This window comes from Bubalus bubalis, chromosome 1 (assembly GCF_019923935.1).
Source record: "Bubalus bubalis isolate 160015118507 breed Murrah chromosome 1, NDDB_SH_1, whole genome shotgun sequence".
Lineage (NCBI taxonomy): Eukaryota > Metazoa > Chordata > Mammalia > Artiodactyla > Bovidae > Bubalus > Bubalus bubalis.
This window is the reverse complement of record NC_059157.1, coordinates 14,165,043-14,183,709: the sequence shown is the minus strand read 5'-3', so window position 1 is coordinate 14,183,709 and position 18,667 is coordinate 14,165,043. Positions and strand designations below refer to the sequence as shown.

General features: G+C 39.7%; 1 long non-coding RNA gene across 4 annotated transcripts in view; it reads right to left on the bottom strand.

Moving 5' to 3' along the window:
* LOC123330946 overlaps positions 1–18,667 on the bottom strand; it is a 51,569-nt gene that overhangs the window by 21,058 nt on the left and 11,844 nt on the right. For all 4 annotated transcript variants that reach the window (XR_006547319.1, XR_006547285.1, XR_006547295.1 and 1 more), the window contains exon 2: positions 12,254–12,624. This is a non-coding gene — a long non-coding RNA (uncharacterized LOC123330946). The remainder of the gene's footprint in view (positions 1–12,253; positions 12,625–18,667) is intronic.

The window sequence follows — 18,667 nt, the reverse complement described above, 5'->3', positions numbered from 1 at the left end:
GTGGGCCTAAGACAGTAACACCAAACTCCATGTCTTGGAACCCACCCTCCATCTGAACCCAAAGATTAAAAAGGCAGTAAGCTTCATGTTTAGGCCAGAGATGCAAAAGTTCCTCCCCCTCAATCCCTAATATTGAGTTTGGCAAGGGGTATTTTTTTTTTCCAAAAAGTTAAATGAGAAACTAAATTTGGTAATATAGTTCTTTGCATGAATGGAAATGTGTGTTAAATCATTTTACAAAAGGCATGATAATAATGAAAATGTCCTTTGGCTTCAAACTGTGCTTACCTGCCGAAAGTATTTCCCTATCTGAAGCATTATTTACATCCAAATTCCTAAATTGGACAAATTATATAATCCCATTACAATTGGATATAGAGAGTAGGTAGAAACATGACTGCAGTTCTGTTGAATCATGAAAAGGAAAGGTGATATTTGAGAATTTGTGGACAGAATATCATGCCTTCTGACCCCATTACTGAAACAGATATTATAACCAGAAATAGATCTAATAATTCTAGTATTCCTCCATTAGCAGCTCTGATGATACTTAAGGGGAAGTCACCTCTTACCAGGAGACTTCCATTTAAGCCTCATCAGAAGGTGACTAAAATATTTCAATCAGAAACACCTTCCAAGGCCTGTCCTAAATTATGCTGACCGCTCTCATTCAAAACTTCTCTGTAAGAAGGTGGGACACGCTCCATCTGTGGAAATTTTCCAGTCAGGAAAACAGTTTCCTCCTTTTCTAAACTGGAATAAAGGCCAACTTAACATTTCCCATTCTTCAGAACTGTATCTGATGGGTGCATGCAATCCAGTAAGTCTCAACCTAGAAATATTGCAAACATAAGCAGTTAAGGGGAAAACTGGATAATTCTTCCTGACTCAAACTAAAAAAAAACAAAAAGAAAAAAAGATATATATAAGTAATGGTTTACCTCCACTTCTTTATGGAAGAATTTTTAAAACAGATTTCCTTTTGTTCTGTTTATTTTGGGAAAGTGTGTGTGCGCATATGTGTGTGTGTCGGGGTGGGGAGGGTGGTTCTTTCAAATGACTCATATCTCAAACCCATTCCACTCTCAACATTCATTTGATGTGTTCAAAGCCGGAAAAAAAAAAAAAGCAGAACTGAATACTCAATTTGACATGAAGCTGAAGGAGTGAACAAGCCAGAGGAGCGAGTTTGAATAAAGCATGGCCTTGGCTTCATACCACCCTTTTTGTGCCTTGTATTATCAGTGTAAATTCTGAATGTTGTACAGTAAATCCTTGGATGGACTTCTTAGAAAAGGCTGCACTGGCTTCTTTTTCAGCACATGTACATATCTATAAATATATATACATATATATTTGGTAATGCCAAACAGCTGTGTTATATTGTATCGAACAAAAATGGACGGTTTGGATGTTTTATGTAGAGTTTGCAAAAAAAAAAAATTGGATGGTTACAGACTTTTCAAGATAAATGTACAGACATAAATTCCTGCATATCAGTTATTTATGAATAAAGAGTCTTTTATTGACATTTTAGGATACTCCATGAGTGGAACTTTGAACTCTCAATGAGAATCCCTTCTACACACTTCCTGACACATCCATGCTGGGGCTGGAATGCCTTCCATATCAAGGACAATTTCCAGTATATTGAACCTAATTAATATGTTGAACCTAATGTCTCCTGTCCTCAAGAAGAAGATAAAATGAGGCACATGGAAGCAAAGATGAGATGATCATTTTTTTTGAGATGATCTCCTAAATATTTCTAGACCACTTTAAAACACACACACACACACACATCACCACCCTTGGGATTATAGTTTTATACAGTCTTAAGATACCTGCCACACCCTAACTGGGATACCATTTCCATTATTCCTCAAAAGGCTTGCATTATTTTTACAGACACTCTAGAAAATGTTCTGCCGCTCCATGGGAAAACGTTAAGAACATAAGTAATGTTGTACACTTCAAATACATCTTGACTGACTGAATCTGTTTTGAATGGTTTTTAACACATTGTTGACCAGGGGATTTTTGCAGAAACTAAGGCCTGTGGCTGGCGATTTGTTATGTATGTGAATATTGAAATATCTCCAGTCAATAATGTTCAGGTAACAAAAGATGTATGATTATGCCTCTGGTCAATAAGCTGTTAAAATGCTGAAAGTGCCCAAGAATTTAACAACTGGTTGGAGCCATTTTCAACAGTACGATTTACTAGAAGATGGTTTCCAATCTACTTCAATGAGTTGGTTGTCAATGAAAAGGCCAAAAATTGGCTTAAACCAGTGCTTTCTAAAACTTGGTTTTTTAAACCATTTCACAGATAACAGGTTTTGTCCCAAAATTAAGTTGGAAATTTATAGAATAAAATGTTCTCTAGATTTCTGAAAATCTTTATGTGTACAATGGATCTAGTGTCTATGACAGAGCTCTGAGAGGAGTATAGGTAACATTTCCTCAACTTTTGGGGTTCTTATGGGTCTGATAGGAATGGGTGTGAATATTCACCAAGTGGCTGTGAGTTGTTTCAGCTATCCTTTTTGACCACTTTAAGGTAGACAGCACTTTAAAGCTAATTAAAATGTTTTTAAGTTACTGGTGGAATGATAATTGATTCTAATTAACTTAATCTAGGTAAATTAGTATGATTAGGTACTAATTGTTTCAGCTGTTCCTAATTGCTCAGTTGTTTCGGTTGTGTCCGACTCTCTGTGACCCCAAGCACGATAGACCACCAGGCTCCTCTGTCCATGGGATTTTCCCAGCAGGAATACTGGAGTGTGTTGCTATGCCCTCCTCCACAGGATCCCTGACCCAGGGATCGAACCCATACCTCCCTCATCTCCTGCATTGCAGGCAGAATTTGTTTACTGCTGAGCCACCAGGGAAGCCCATGATTAGGTAGAACCACCAACAATTTCAGAATTATTTGAAATCATTACAGCAAATAAATCCAGCTTGACTTTGTCAGAACAAATTTTAACTAGATAAAGGCTGTGTGGACTGACACAAAGGTCCATACCATATATAACTAGCTCGTTCTGATGGGAACTTAATAGATCAATTTGAACTGTTATAAAGAATTGTTAAAAAATTATTTTGAATAGTTTCATAAAATTTTAAACTCTTCAAAATAATTTTTTTAATGTATTGTCTAGTTAAGAACCAATTCTGAGTGGATTAAGCTACTTTGGGCTAATCTAGGTATGTTCTAACATTTGTTAGAATTTCAAACTTATTCTGATAGGGATTGCTCATTCATTTAAAAGACTTATTTAGCATTTACTCAATAATAACAGTCGGGGTTCAAATTCTCCCTTTACCATTTAACACTGATAATTTAGCATTGATTTAGCCTGGAGAATTTAATGGACAGAGAAGCCTGGCAGGCCACGGTCCATGGGAATGCAAAGAGTCAGACAAGACTGAGTGACAATCACTCACTCACTCACTCACGCAAGACACTTAATGGGCTTCCCCAGTGGCTTAGAGTTAAGGAATCTGCCTGCAATGCAGGAGCCACAGTTTCAATCCCTGGCTCAGAAAGAGCCCTTGGAGGAGGGCACAGAAATTCACCCCAGTCTTCTTGCCTGAAGAATCCCATGGAGAGAGGAGCTTGGTGGCCTATAGTCCATAGAGTGGCAAAGAATCAAACACAACTGAAGTGAGTTAGCACACATACACACAAGACACTTCATATTTCTACTTTATTTCTAATACAGGGGTGATCATAGAAATTTAGAGTCTTTCCAGTGTCTGAAGATTAAATGAAAAAAAAAAGAAAAATACAGGTAAAGCCCTTAGCACAATACATACTACTTAGTAAGCAACAGTGAGTGTTAGCTTTTGTCTTACTTTAGAGAGGCCGTATGCAGAGCAGCCAACAAAATGTGTATCAGATCAGCAAAGGCTGGGGAGTAATTGGAGTCTACCATTCTCTGGATATATGACCTTGGCCAAGAAACTATCTTTAAAAGGAGATAATCATATCAAACTCTGGACACAAAGTAAATGTTCTAGAAATAGTGTAATGCCTGAACACATCTCCAGCTGTCTCTGGCTGGGTCTGGTTCTGAACAGAGATGTTCTAGAACAGTGGTCCCCAACCCCTGGGCCATGGACTGTTAGGAAACAGGCCGTACAGCAGAAGGTGAGGAGCAGGCAAGCGACCAAAGCTCCCTCTCCTGCGCCCCATCTCTGGCGTTGCAACCTGAACCATCTCTCCCCCTCCACTCTCCATCTGTGGAAAAACTGTCTTCCACGGAACTGGTCCCTGGTGCCAAAAAGGTTGGGGACCACTGTTTTAGAGTGGTCCCTCATTTTACAGTTGTCCCTCACTATGGGAGGGATTCCAGAACCCCCAGAGATATCAGTCAAACCCTACAGATGCTCAAGAGGCATATAGAAGATGGCACAATACGTGCATGTAACCTATGCCCACTCTGCTGGATACTTTACTTTTTTAAACAGTTTAAAGTCTTTTTTGAATTTGTGACAATATTGCTTCTGTTTTATGATTTGGTTTTTTGGCCTCAGAGCATGTGGGATCTCAGCTCCCAGACCAGGGATGAAACCTGCACCCCATGCACGGGAAGGCGAAGTCTTAACCGCTGGACCACAGGGGAAGTCCCTTCTCCTGTATACTCGAAGTCATCTTTAGCTTACTTATAGCTAATCGAGTTGATCCTTGAACAATATGGGTTTGTACTCTGCAGGCCCCCCTTATACATGGATTTTTTTTTCAGTAGTAAATACTACAGTGCTAGAGGATCCATGATTGAACCCTCAAATGCAGAGGTACCATGTATGCAGAAGACTGGCTATAAGTTATATGTGGATTTTTCAACTGAGTCCCTAAGCCCTTCATTATGCAAGGGTCAGCTGCACAGAATAAATGTATTATGTAAATAGTTGCTGATGTGCAGCAAATTCAAATTGTTTTTTGGAACTTCATGGAATTTTACAATATTTTCAATCTTTGACGGACTGAATCACAGATAGGGAACCCACAGTACAGAGGACCAACTGTAGAAACATAGTCAAGTTCCAGGGCCAAAGATGTACTCAACTTCAGTGCCTTTCTGATACCTGAAAACTATTAAAAACAACAACAACATGTCTTGCTACCCATGAAATAAGGAAAAAGAAATTTGCTTTCAAATATAAAAGGTTAATGCTTAATACAGGCTTTAAAAATACTAAGTTCCCATTTTCTACCCGCATAGAATGGTTTGAGGAGTGAATGAGGCAAATGATGAGGCAAGTTCTTATTAAAAAGGTAACTATCAGGAAGACAAAGAATACTTTGTTTAAAATGACAATGATCTGGCATAGAACAGGTGCTCCAGTGAGGTGACTCATTTTCTGATTTTTCAGACAATGGCTTTAAAACATGACAATGTTCACAATTTAAACATCACAGAGCCGCCTGGGCACCATCACCTGTCTGTGCCAGACCCTCTCTGCTACAAGTCAGGCATTCATTAATAAGACTGACTCATCCTTCAGGAACCTCACACTCTGATAATCCAGAATCCCAGGAGTCACAGGAGACACGGGTTCTATCCCTGGGTCAGGAAGGTCCCCTGGAGAAGGAAATGGCAACTCCTTGCCTGAAAACTCCCACAGACAGAGGAGGCTGGCGGGTCCAAAGGGTCACAGTCAGACAAGACTGACTGAGCAAATAAACAAACCAAACAAACCTGATAAATCAGAAGAGTTTCATACCATCAAACAAGAGCTATGAAGGCAGACTGCTAAGGGGAGATGGGGGAGTAGACCAGGGTGTGTTGTGTGAGGGAACATTACACAGCCAAGTTGCCACTGGGCTAAGATTTAAAGATAGTTTATTATTAACCTTTTGTAAAAACCCTGTAATCTGTGGCTTAAAGTAACCATTTCTTATTCTTAGAAATTTATGGGTCAGCTGGGGGGTTCCACTGATCTGATTCTGGATTGGCTGATCTTAGCCAGACTCATCCATGTATGTGCAGGTACTGGGGAGGTTAGCTGGGCCAGTTCTTACCGACAAGGCTCTCACAAACTCTGTTCCACGCGCTTCATGATCTAGTAGGTTAGGCTGGTTATGTTATCATGATAAAGGCAGAAGAGGAGGCATGCCAAGTCTTTTGAGACCCAGTCTTGCAACACCACCTTTTTTTTTTAATATTCTAATGGCCAACATAACTCACAAGACCAGCCCATTTCAGAAATAAGGAAATACAATCCACCTCTTGAGGAGAATCACTGCAAAATCACAATGCAAAGAATGTGGATACAGAAAGGGATAGAGAATTTCAGTGGTAGTTTCAGTCTCTCCATCAGAGTTAAGAATTTATCAGACAAAAAATAAAGGAGGGATACAATACCCAAGACATGGAAGCAAACTAGTGCATCAATAGCAGAATAGATAAAGATGTGGTACACACACAATGGATTATTACTCAGCCATTAAAAAAAGAATGAAATAAAGCATTTGTAGCAACATGGATGGAGAAGGCAATGGCACCCCATTCCAGTACTCTTGCCTAGAAAATCCCATGGATGGAGGAGCCTGGAAGGCTGCAGTCCATGGGGTTGCTGAAGGTTGGACACGACTAAGCTACTTCACTTTCACTTTTCACTTTCATGCACTGGAGAAGGAAATGGCAACCCACTCCAGTGTTCTTGCCTGGAGAATCCCAGGGATGGGGGAGCCTGGTGGGCTGCTATCTATGGGGTTGCACAGAGTCAGACATGACTGAAGTGACTCAGCAGCAGCAGCAACATGGATCTACCTAGAGATTCTCATACTAAGTAAGCCAGACAAATATGATATCACTGGAATAAAAAAAATCCAAATGAATCTATTTACAAAACATAAACATAAAGAGACCCACATAGAAAACAAACTAATGGTTACCAAATGGGAAAGGTGTGTGGGGGGTGGGGGTGGGGGGAGTTAAATCAGAAGGTGGGAATTAATATACACACACTGCTATATATAAAATAGATAATCAATAAGGACCTACAGAATAGCACAGGGAACTATACTCAATATTTTCTAATAACCTATAAGGAAAAGTAATGTGAAATAAATATATATATATATCTGAATCATTGTACTATACACCTGAAACTAACACAATATTTTAAATTGACTATACGACAATAAAAAATTTAAAAAAAATACAGGAGGGAGAACATTCAAAGAGGAAGGCTAGCACTGATAAATATATTAATATGTATGTTGTTCAGGAGAGGTGACCATACTGTTTTTCATGCCTCTATGACCCACTGGATTTTCTACAATAGGATTTTCCAGACTTCTATGATGTTTTTAGGTACTGACCGTAATCATTAACCATGTTTGGGAAAAACTGAGTTAATCACATTTAGAAGGTTCCTTACCATGAGTCCTCTCAAAAGTTTTTGCATAATAATAGTAATCAACACTTTCTGAATAGTTTAATGTACTAGGCACTTTACATGGAATCAAACATTTAATCTCCTAGCAACCGATGAGGTTTTATTCACATTTTTTGTAAGCAGGGACCTTCAGTGTGGAGATTCCTTAAAAAACTGGAAATAGATGACCCAGCAATCCCACTGCTGGGCATACACACTGAGGAAACCAGAAGGGAAAGAGACACGTGTACCCCAATGTTCATCGCAGCACTGTTTATAATAGCCAGGACATGGAAGCAACCTAGATGTCCATCAGCAGACGAATGGATAAGAAAGCTGTGGTACATATACACAATCGAGTATTACTCAGCCATTAAAAAGAATACATTTGAATCAGTTCTAATGAGGTGGATGAAACTGGAGCCTATAATACAGAGTGAAGTAAGCCAGAAAGAAAAACACCAATACAGTATACTAACGCATATACATGGAAATTAGAAAGATGGTAACAATAACCCTGTATGCGAGACAGCACAAGAGACACAGATGTATAGAACAGTCTTTTGGACTCTGTAGGAGAGGGCAAGGGTTGGATGTTTGGGAGAATGGCATTGAAACATGTATAATATCATATGTGAAATGAATCGCCAGTCCAGGTTCGATGTATGATACAGGATGCTCGGGGCTGGTGCACTGGGATGACCCAGAGGGATGGTATGGGGAAGGAGGTGGGAGGGGAATTCAGGATGGGGAACACGTGTACACCCATGGCAGATTCATATTGATGTATGGCAAAACCAATACAATATTGTAAAGTAATTAGACTGCAATTAAAATAAATTTATATTAAAGAATGAAGGTATGCTAATATGCATTTTTAATCACTCAACCAAAGTTATTGTCTGCACCATTTTCTAAATATCTATTACTACTAACTCCCATTTAATGAGCATGTAGTAACATCTTGCAGCTCACATTTTGGGATTCACTTTTCTAAAGAAATTTAAGAACTAAATTGGGTCCTCATCTTAAATTAATTTAGTCCAGGTTAAAAATCTTATTTCTTTCTCATCTACCAACACATTTCTTAGCATTTTGCAAAATCTCTTCTCTCCAAACCCATGACAACTTTTTAATATTTTCATTCTTGCCTGTGAATGTTTGATTTAATCACATTCCACTATAACTAACTAAAAATACACTCTTAAAACTGATGGGGATGAGTTATTTGTTCAATCTACAAAGACCACTTTTAAAAGCTGGAGGCACCTTTATAATTAAGTGATCAGTATCAAATAACCTTGCTGTCTTCAAGCTCAGAGAAAAATTTAATCTATTCTTCCTTTCAAAAAGGAAAGTGTTGGGATTTTCCTGGTGGTACAGTGGTTAAGCATCAGCCTGCCAATGCAGGGGACACGGGTTCAATCCCTGGTCCAGGAAGGTCCCACATGCCACAGGGCAACTGACCCTGTGCTGAACCCACTTGCCCTAGAGCCCCATACTCTGCAACAAGAGAAGCCACCGCAAAGAGAAACCCTCACACCACAAGTAGAGAGTAGCCATCACTCACTGCAACTAGGGAAAGCCCACTCAGCAGAGACCCAACTTAGCCAAAGAAAAATAATTTTTAAAAGAGAAGTGTTGGGTATTCAGAGAAGGCAGTGGCACCCCACTCCAGTACTTTTGCCTAGAAAATCCCATGGACAGAGGAGCCTGGTAGACTGCAGTCCATGGGGTCGCTAGAGTCGGACACGACTGAGCGACTTCACTTTCATTTTTCACTTTCATGCATTGGAGAAGGAAATGGCAACCCACTCCAGTGTTCTTGCCTGGAGAATCCCAGGGACGGAGGAGCCTAGTGGGCTGCCGTCTATGGGGTCGCACAGAATTGGACACGACTGAAGTGACTTAGCAGTTGGGTATTCAACCATAGATGAGATGCTGTGAGTTAGATGAAAAGAACCCAGAGTAGATGAAGAAGAAAGTGCATGACATTGTAAATCAACTACACGTGCTCAGTCACTTCAGTCCTGTCCGACTCTGTGCGACCCTATGGACCGTAGCCCATAGAGCTCCTCCATGCCTGGGATTCTCCAAGGCAAGAATGCCCTCCTCCAGGGCATCTTGCCAAACCAGGGATCGAACCCACAACATCTCCTGCAAAGCAGGTAGATTCTTTACCACTGAGCCACCCAGGAAGCCTGAATCAACTATATTTCAATTAAAAAAAAAAAAGCTCCAAGGAAAGTTCTAATGATAGCTCTCAGGCCTATCAGTGGGGCATCAGACAATTCATTTTACTTTTTGGGTCTCAATTTTCACCTCTGTAAATTCATTATCATGAATATCCTGTCCCACTCTCTATATTTGTCAACAGTAGGGATCCAAAGAAACATTACATGTAAAAAATAACTTTATATTCTAGTAAATCCTCTGTAAGTATTTTAACCAAATGAGAACTGAACACTGTCAATGATAAAGAATCTGAAATTAATTTTTTAGACCAAATTATTGTTAGACAGATTTAAGGGACTAGATCTGATAGAGTGCCTGATGAACTATGGACGGAGGTTCGTGACATTGTACAGGAGACAGGGATTAAGACCATCCCCGTGGAAAAGAAATGCAAAAAAGCAAAATGGTTGTCTGAGGAGGCCTTACAAATAGCTGTGAAAAGAGAAGCAAAAAGCAAAGGAGAAAAGGAAAGATATTCCCAACTGAATGCAGAGTTCCAAAGAATAGCAAGGAGAGATTAAAAAGCCTTCCTCGGCGATCAGTGCAAAGAAATAGAGGAAAACAGCAGAATGGGAAAGCCTAGAGATCTCTTCAAGAACATTAGAGATACCAACGGAACATTTCATTGGAAGACAGGCTCGATAAAGGACAGAAATGGTAATGGACCTAAAAGAAGCAGAAGATATTAAGAAGAGGTGGCAAGAATACACAGAAGAACTGTACAAAAAAGAGCTTCATGAACCAGATGATCACGATGGTGTGATCACTCATCTAGAGCCAGACATCTTGGGATGTGAAGTCAAGGGGGCCTTAGGAAGCATCACTACGAACAAAGCTAGTAGAGGTGATGGAACTCCAGTTGAGCTATTTCAAATGCTGAAAGATGATGCTGTGAAAGTGCTGCTCTCAATATGCCAGCAAATTTGGAAAACTCAGCAGTGGCCACAGGCCTGGAAAAGGTCCGTTTTCATTCCAATCCCAAAGAAAGACAATGCCAAAGAATGCTCAAACTACCGCACAATTGCACTGATCTCACACGCTAGTAAAGTAATGCTCGAAATTCTCCAAGCCAGGCTTCAGCAATACGTGAACCGTGAACTTACAGATGGTCAAGCTGGTTTTAGAAAAGGCAGAGGAACCAGAGATCAAATTGCCAACATCTGCTGGATCATGGAAAAAGGAAGTGAGTTCCAGAAAAACATCTATTTCTGCTTTATTGACTATGCCAAAGCCTTTGACTGTGTGGATCACAATAAACTGTGGAAAATTCTGAAAGAGATGGGAATACCAGACCATCTGACCTGTCTCTTGAGAAACCTGTAGGCAGGTCAGGAAACAAGAGTTAGAACTGGACATGGAACAGACTGGTTCCAAATAGGAAAAGGAGTACGTCAAGGCTGTATATTGTCACCCTGCGTATTTAACTTATATGCAGAGTACATCATGAGAAACACTGGGCTGGAGGAAGCACAAGCTGGAATCAGGATTGCCGGGAGAAATCTCAATAACCTCAGATATGCAGATGACACCACCCTTATGGCAGAAAGTGAAGAGGAACTAAAAAGCCTCTTGATGAAAGTGAAAGGAGAGTGAAAAAGTTGGCTTAAAGCTCAACATTCAGAAAATGAAGATCGTGGCATCCGGTCCCATCACTTCATGGGAAATAGATGGGGAAACAGTGGAAACAGTGTCAGACTTATTTTTCTGGGCTCCAAAATCACTGCAGATGGTGACTGCAGCCACGAAATTAAAAGATGCTTACTCCTTGGAAGGAAAGTTATGACCAATCTAGGTAGCATATTGAAAAGCAGAGACATTACTTTGGCAACAAAGGTCCATCTAGTCAAGGCTATGGTTTTTCCACTAGTCATGTATGGTTGTGAAAGTTGGACTGTGAAGAAAGCTGAGCGCTGAAGAATTGATGGTTTTGAACTGTGGTGTTGGAGAAGACTCTTGAGAGTCCCTTGGACTGCAAGGAGATCCAACCAGTTCATCCTAAAGGAGATCAGTCCTCGGTGTTCATTGGAAGGACTGATGTTGAAGCTGAAACCCCAATACTTTGGCCACCTCATGGAAGAGTTGACTCACTGGAAAAGACCCTAATGCTGGAAAGGATTGGGGGCAGGAGGAGAAGGGGATGACAGAGGATGATATGGCTGGATGGCATCACCGACTTGATGGACATGGGTTTGGGTAGACTCCAGGAGTTGGTGATGGACAGGGAGGCCTGGCGTGCTGTGATTCATGGGGTCGCAAAGAGTCAGACACAACTGAGCTACTGAACTTAGAACTTATTGTTAGACTTGCAGGTAAAAAAAGTATAAGTGACCCATACTTCTTCCTTCATCTTTGCTGAGACCTAGGGTTAAATAATTTGTTTAAAATGCCCAGAAAGAGAGATGGTCTCTTCTTCTAGCATGATAGCTCAAAACCCAAATACTTTGGGAGAGATTATCAATAAGTATGTTTTTGACTACATCATAAATGAAAAATTATATAAAATACTAATATCAACTATACTTTTATTATCACTGAAAGAGGTTAATACTTCTTTTATGGGCCCACACTATCATTTGTTTTTATCATCCTTTACAATCTTGGCAAAAAAAGGAATACCACTTACCATTTAATTGTGTGTTCTACTGGCTCACAGCTTTACCCAAATGTTTGGTTTATTTAAAAAATATTCAAATATTTATTGATTGCCTACTATCAGGGAAACACTTGTCAACTACAAGTTGGCATTTGCCTTCTACCTCTACAAGGATTAAATCATGTGCTGCTGCTGATTTTCAACACCTCCTGAAAGGAGTTCAGGGTGGAGAGCAGAAAGGAGGCTTTCAGTGCTCTGGGAAAAACTGCCAGAACAGGTCTTAAGATAGTTAGACATTTTTGGAGCTGATTTTATGAGCCAATTCTTGTTTCTCCTTATATCTTGAAAAGCACCAAAATCCTTCATGGTGACATCTGCACCTCATGACTATCAGGAACCTCCTGAAAAAAAAAAAAAAATAGGTGCTTGATTGTCTGTGTTCCCTCTTCACCAAAATCACTCATATACCAAGCATCTCCTACCTCTTGGGCTTCCCGGGTGGCTCAGACAGTCAAGAATCTGCCTTCAATGAGGGAGACTTGGGTTTGATCCCTAGGTTGGGAAGATCTCCTGCAGAAGGGAAAGGTTACCCACACCAGTATTCTGGCCTGGAGAATTCCATGCACAGAGGAGCCTGGGGCTTCCCTCATAACTCAATAAGTAAAGAATCTGCCTGCAGTGCAGGAGACCCGGGTTTGATTCCTGGGTTGGGAAGATCCCTGGGAGAAGGAAATGGCAACCCACCCCAGTATTCTTGCCTGGAGAATCCCAAGACAAGCCTGGCAGGATGGTATCACAAGAGTCGGACATGACTTAGCAACTAAAGCATCACCACCCCTACATCACACCCATGCACCACCACACCATCAGCGCTACCTGAAAAGCTGTCTCCTGGACTGGACTTCCCATTTTGCCCCAAATAAATCTTAACTCACAACTCTCAAGTTGTGCTTTTTTTTTTTTTTTTTTTTTTTAAGTCAGCACACTATATTAGGCAGTGGAATACAACAATAATTTCAAGCAAAAGTACCCCACTCTTCCAGAGATTTCATTCTTCTGGCAGGGGATATGGAGGCAAAGAATAAAAACTAAGCATAGAATAAGTTACACACAGGAGACAGGCATGGGATTTCTGGCGGTGTGATTGAGTTGTACTTTAAATAAGGTTGTCAGGCAAGGTCTCACTGAGAAGGTGACTTTTGACTGAAGAGTTGAAGGAGAGGACAAGTGATTCGAGATCATCCCTGAAAGAAGAGGACTAAACACAAGGGCAACCTCCATTCCAAAGTCTTGAGGTGGAAGTACACTGGTCTATTCAGGGAACAGCAAGGAGGTCCCTGGGACTGGAGCACAAAGAAAGGAGGAGATGAGCTCAGAGAAGAAAGCGTGGTGAGGATGGATCAAATATTATCTTAGAAGGTCCGGACTTGTAGTCATGTGACTTGAGAAGATACTTGAGGGATTCAAGAAGTATTGGCATGCATCACATTGGTGGCTTAAAAATATGCAAGCCATACTGAGAATAGCTGCTAGGCAATTAGCACTTAGCAGTGGTGGGTGGAGATGACTGTGGGTTGGTTCAAAGTGGTTGCAGTATGGCTGATAAGTGTTTGGATTATGGATATATTCTGAAGGTACAGCCGGCAGGATTTGCTTATATACTGGATGGTTGTTGGAAAAGGAAGAAAGAAATGATGACCCCAAGGTTTTGTTCTGAGCAACCATGTTAAAACGTACATTTTTGTTGTTTCTTAGTCACTAAGTGGTGTCCAACTCTTTGTGACCCCACCAGGCTCCTCTTTCCATGGGACTTCCCAGGCAAGAATACAAGTGGGTTGCCATTTCCATCTCCAAGGGATCTTCCCAACCCAGGGATTGAAACTGTATCTCCTGCATTGGAGGTAGATTCTTTACCACTGAGCCACTAGGGAAGCCCTAAAATATGCATAGGGACATTTTAATATAAAGGTTTATAGGCAGTGAGTTTGAAACCAGGGTGCAACTTAAATTTGTTTTCTTGATCTAGGCAATTTAGCAGTATTTTTTAAAGCATGAGGCCTCTGAAGTAGAAATAGAGTGCTTATTAAAAACATACTTTTCTGAGTCTTACACCTCAGATTTTCATAATCAGACTAGAATGAGTACTGGAGATTAACAATCATACTAATCTTGCATTTCTATAACCTTATCCTGAGATTTTTAGGAGCAACAAAATCTAAAATTCACTGCATTAAAACAAATAGTCTGTGGGCTCCTAGAAAGACTTACTCTACATTCCACTACAAAGAAAGGACCAGTTATTTTTGCCCTGAAGGACAGAGAATGATTGACAGGCCTGTATCCCTCCTTTGTCACCAGCATCAGTAACTCAAGATATGAAGCCACTAGGGAAAAATAGAAGTTGTGTGGCTTCTCCTATCTCCATCCTTGTCTAAATCTAAGCAGTTGCCAATCCTGAATTTGTTTGAGGATTGTTTTTCATAGTTATTATAAAGTGGTAAGCCTGTGGTGGGGAGGGGGTAAAAAAAAAAAAGCCTGTTTCCATGTGTGAGGCTTCGTTCATCATGCACAATTCCATTTCTTTTCTTTCTCTCCCATTTTTCCTTCCATTTTCAATATAATTAGACTCAGGAGGACTTGAGATTTGTCTTCAAATATTTGAAAGTCTGTCATATGGAAGAGGGATTAGACTTGTTCTATCTGGTCCCAAATGGTAGAAACAGGATAATTTCTGCAGAAAATACAGGGTGACTTTCTTTTGGGGGGAAGAGGTATTCCTTATAGTGAGCATAGTTTTCATAGAGCTGTTTTAAATTTGGGATGACTTTAAGATTTTTTTTATTTTTAAAGTCTTTATTGAATTTGTTGCAATACTGCTTCTGCTCTAGGCCTTGGCTTCTTGACCACGAGGCATGTGGAATCCTGTCTCCCTGATTAGGGATCAAACTGGTACACCCTGCATCAGACCACCAGGGAAGTCCCTTGGGATGAGATTTTAAAGCATCTTCATCTTTCATTGAAACATTCAAATAGTGTCATGCTCTCTTTGTTGACACTTTTTTTGGCTTTGGGTAAGTCCTTACCTCCCATGGCACCACTCAGATTTTTTTCCTGTTTTTCTTTAATGGGAGGAGTCAAAAATCTGATTTAATCAGGTCTTCTTTCCCTAATTTAAGGATGAGCAAACCATCCTGGTAAATCTGAGTGTAAACACTAGGTTTCATCGGCTACAGGGTCTTTGCTGAAAAGTAATCAACTCGGCCACCAAAGCCGGAAAGCAGACAAAGACCATGTTTAAACAAGTGAGTGTGGCGGTGTTGCAATAAAACTTTATTTATGGACACTGAAACTTGATTTTCATATAATTTTTATGTGTCACAACCATTTAAATATTTAAAAACTATTCTTACTATTCTTGTGCTCAATAGCACTAATTATTAGAGAAATGCAAATCAAAACTACAATGAGGTACCGCCTCACATGGGTCAAAATGGCCATAATTAAAAAGTCTACAAATAACAAATGCTGATAGGGGTATGGAGAAAAGGGAACCTGTGCTGTTGGTGGGAATGTACACCGGCACAGCCACTATGGAAATCAGTATGGAGATTCCTCAAAAATCTAAAAGCAGAGCCGCCACGTGACCCAGCAATCCCCCATCTGGACATATATGAGGGAAAACAACACTAATTTTATAGCATTCATACACATTCATTGCAGCACTGTTCACAACAGCCAAGACATGGAAGGAAACTTAATGTTCATCAAGAGATGAATGGATGAAGAACACGTGGCACATATACACAATGGACTACTCCTCAGTCATAGCAAATGTAATAAAGCCATTTGCCACACATGGATGGACCTAGATTATCATCCTAAGTCAGACAGAGAAAGACAAATACCATAGGGTATCACTTATATGTGGGATCTAAAATATGACACAAGTGAAGTTATCTACAAAAGAGAGACAGACATGGGAACACACTTCTGGTTGACAAGGAGCAAGGGGGCAGGGGAGGGATGGATTTGGAGTTAGCAGATACAAACTGTTAAGTATAGAATGGACGAATAAGGTCCTACTATACTGGGAACTATATTCAGCACCTGTGATAAACCATAATGGAAAATAACATGGAAAATATGCGTATATATGTGTGTGTACATATATATAACTGAATCACATTACTGTACAGCAGGAATTATAATTATTTAGTTATACAGATAGTACTTCAATAAAAAATGTTTATTGTACTTCAATAAGATAAATGTTTAAATCTTAGAAAATGAAAATAAGAACTATTCTTAGTTCACAAATTATATATAAACAGGTAGCCAGCTGGATTTGACCCAAGGGCTACAGCTTACACCTGCTGCCTTAGCTTCTCATTATAGACCCTCAGGAGGGACAACATGTCCAAAGGACACAATCGGATGCATTAAGATCTGAAAGGAGAACCTGCCAAGAGCTGGGGGATGGGAGTGGTCCTTGTGCTAAATCAGAAGTCTTTTTATGTCCATGTTTCCATCTAAGTGGGTAATTTTTAAAGAGGTTTCATCTGAAGACATGATAGATGTGCATGCTTTGAACACAAAACCTGGAATAAAAGTCAGAAACTCTAGCAGGGAACTAAGAAGCAGAACTAAATCTGTTAACAAAACTTTGAGATTGATCACACCTCTACAGGGGTAACAGGTCTACATTTGTCAGAGAGAGAGCTTTTGGGCCAAACTGCACTGTAGTCTCGCTCATAATAGTCTTTGACTGCTCAGACACGACATTATTGTCTTGTAAAACCAGAGCATCTCCTGTTATTACCCATTTCAGGCTTAAAGTATAATAGATGACAATAAAGACTCTTTATATGTTTAAAGATTATTTCCCAGCCCATTTGGTAACACTTAATACCATCAAAGTCTCCAAAAGGGAGGAAGAAAGAATTTCAATAATGCTTACAAGATTTCCTCAAAGGGAGGTTCTGGTGACAGCTTTTCATTTTGGAGCAACTGGTAGAGAATTCTAAGGTAGTTATCTCCACGTTTACCGATTTCAGTGTGTGAGGCCTTATCTACCACTGACACATACCAATTTCCTTCCTTTTCTTTCTAGTCTATCTTTTTTTCGCTTTCAATATAATTAGGCTCAAGGGGACTTGATATTTGTCTTCAAATATGTGAAAGTCTGTCAAATGGAAGAGGGATTAGATTTGTTCTGCTTGGTCCCAAGTGGTAGAAATAGGACTAATTCTGCAGAAACTTCAGGGAGAGTTTATGTTTTTATTCCTTACAGGAAGCATAATTTTTTACAGAGATGTTTAAAACTATAATGAACTCAAGAATCTCAAGTCACTGAAGGTGTTCATATAGAAGCTCGACTACTACTTGGAAGGGGTTTTGTAAAAAGGACTCAGTTTGAACAACTGGGTCCGAGATTTAGGCAGTGAATTGTTGGCCTTCATATAATAGCAGCTGAGTTATTTGACTACTTAATATTGTAAACTACCGCAGCTGCTGCATCGCTTCAGTCGTGTCCGATTCTGTGCGACCCCAGAGACGACAGCCCACCAGGCTCCCCTGTCCCCGCGATTCTCCAGGCAAGAATACTGGAGTGGGGTGCCATTTCCTTCTCCATATTGTAAACTACTGTACTGAATATACATCCTTTGATACTCACAATGATAATTTCTATACTATTTAGTATTTAAACTTTACAAATGATGATACCAAAATCTAAGAGGCTAAGTAGCTTACCCTAAATTACATAGCTAGTAAATAAACTGCAGATTTGAACCCAGATTTACTTGACACCAAGACCCAGGCTCTTAAAACTATGCTGCTTCTCTGCAGTGGAGGAATGCAGTGAGCTTTAAGGACTTGATATGTACTACAAGATAGCTTTTAATTTAAGACTGACAAAAGTAAAGGATACAGAATATATGCATAGCTGCCTTACAGATGTTAGAATGAGTACATCAAAATATATACATCACAAAAATATGTTGAGTGAAAAAAATTGTATGGAACAACACATACAGTATATGACGCTGGTAACACACTTTGAAATTAGCAAAACAAAACTGCAAATTACTTAGGGAGATATACATGGACATTAAGATATAAACATGGATGAGAATAAGTTATACCAAATGAACTACCTCTGAAGAGTGAGGAAAAAGACTGAAATTGAAGAATATTGAGAGACTATCTCTGTGATATTTTGGTTCTTCATAATTAAGATAGGGAGAGAAAGAGAAATCCAAAGGAAAGATGATTATGATAAGGCTTTTCAAAAGTGTGGACATTTGTTATTTTCTATACTTTATCAATGCTTGGAAATTTTATTTGAATATGTATATATATAATTATGAAAAAATTAAAGCAGAAAATCTATGTATATATGTGGCAGATTAGCTACCTATTACTCTGCATCTCTCCTATCCTCAA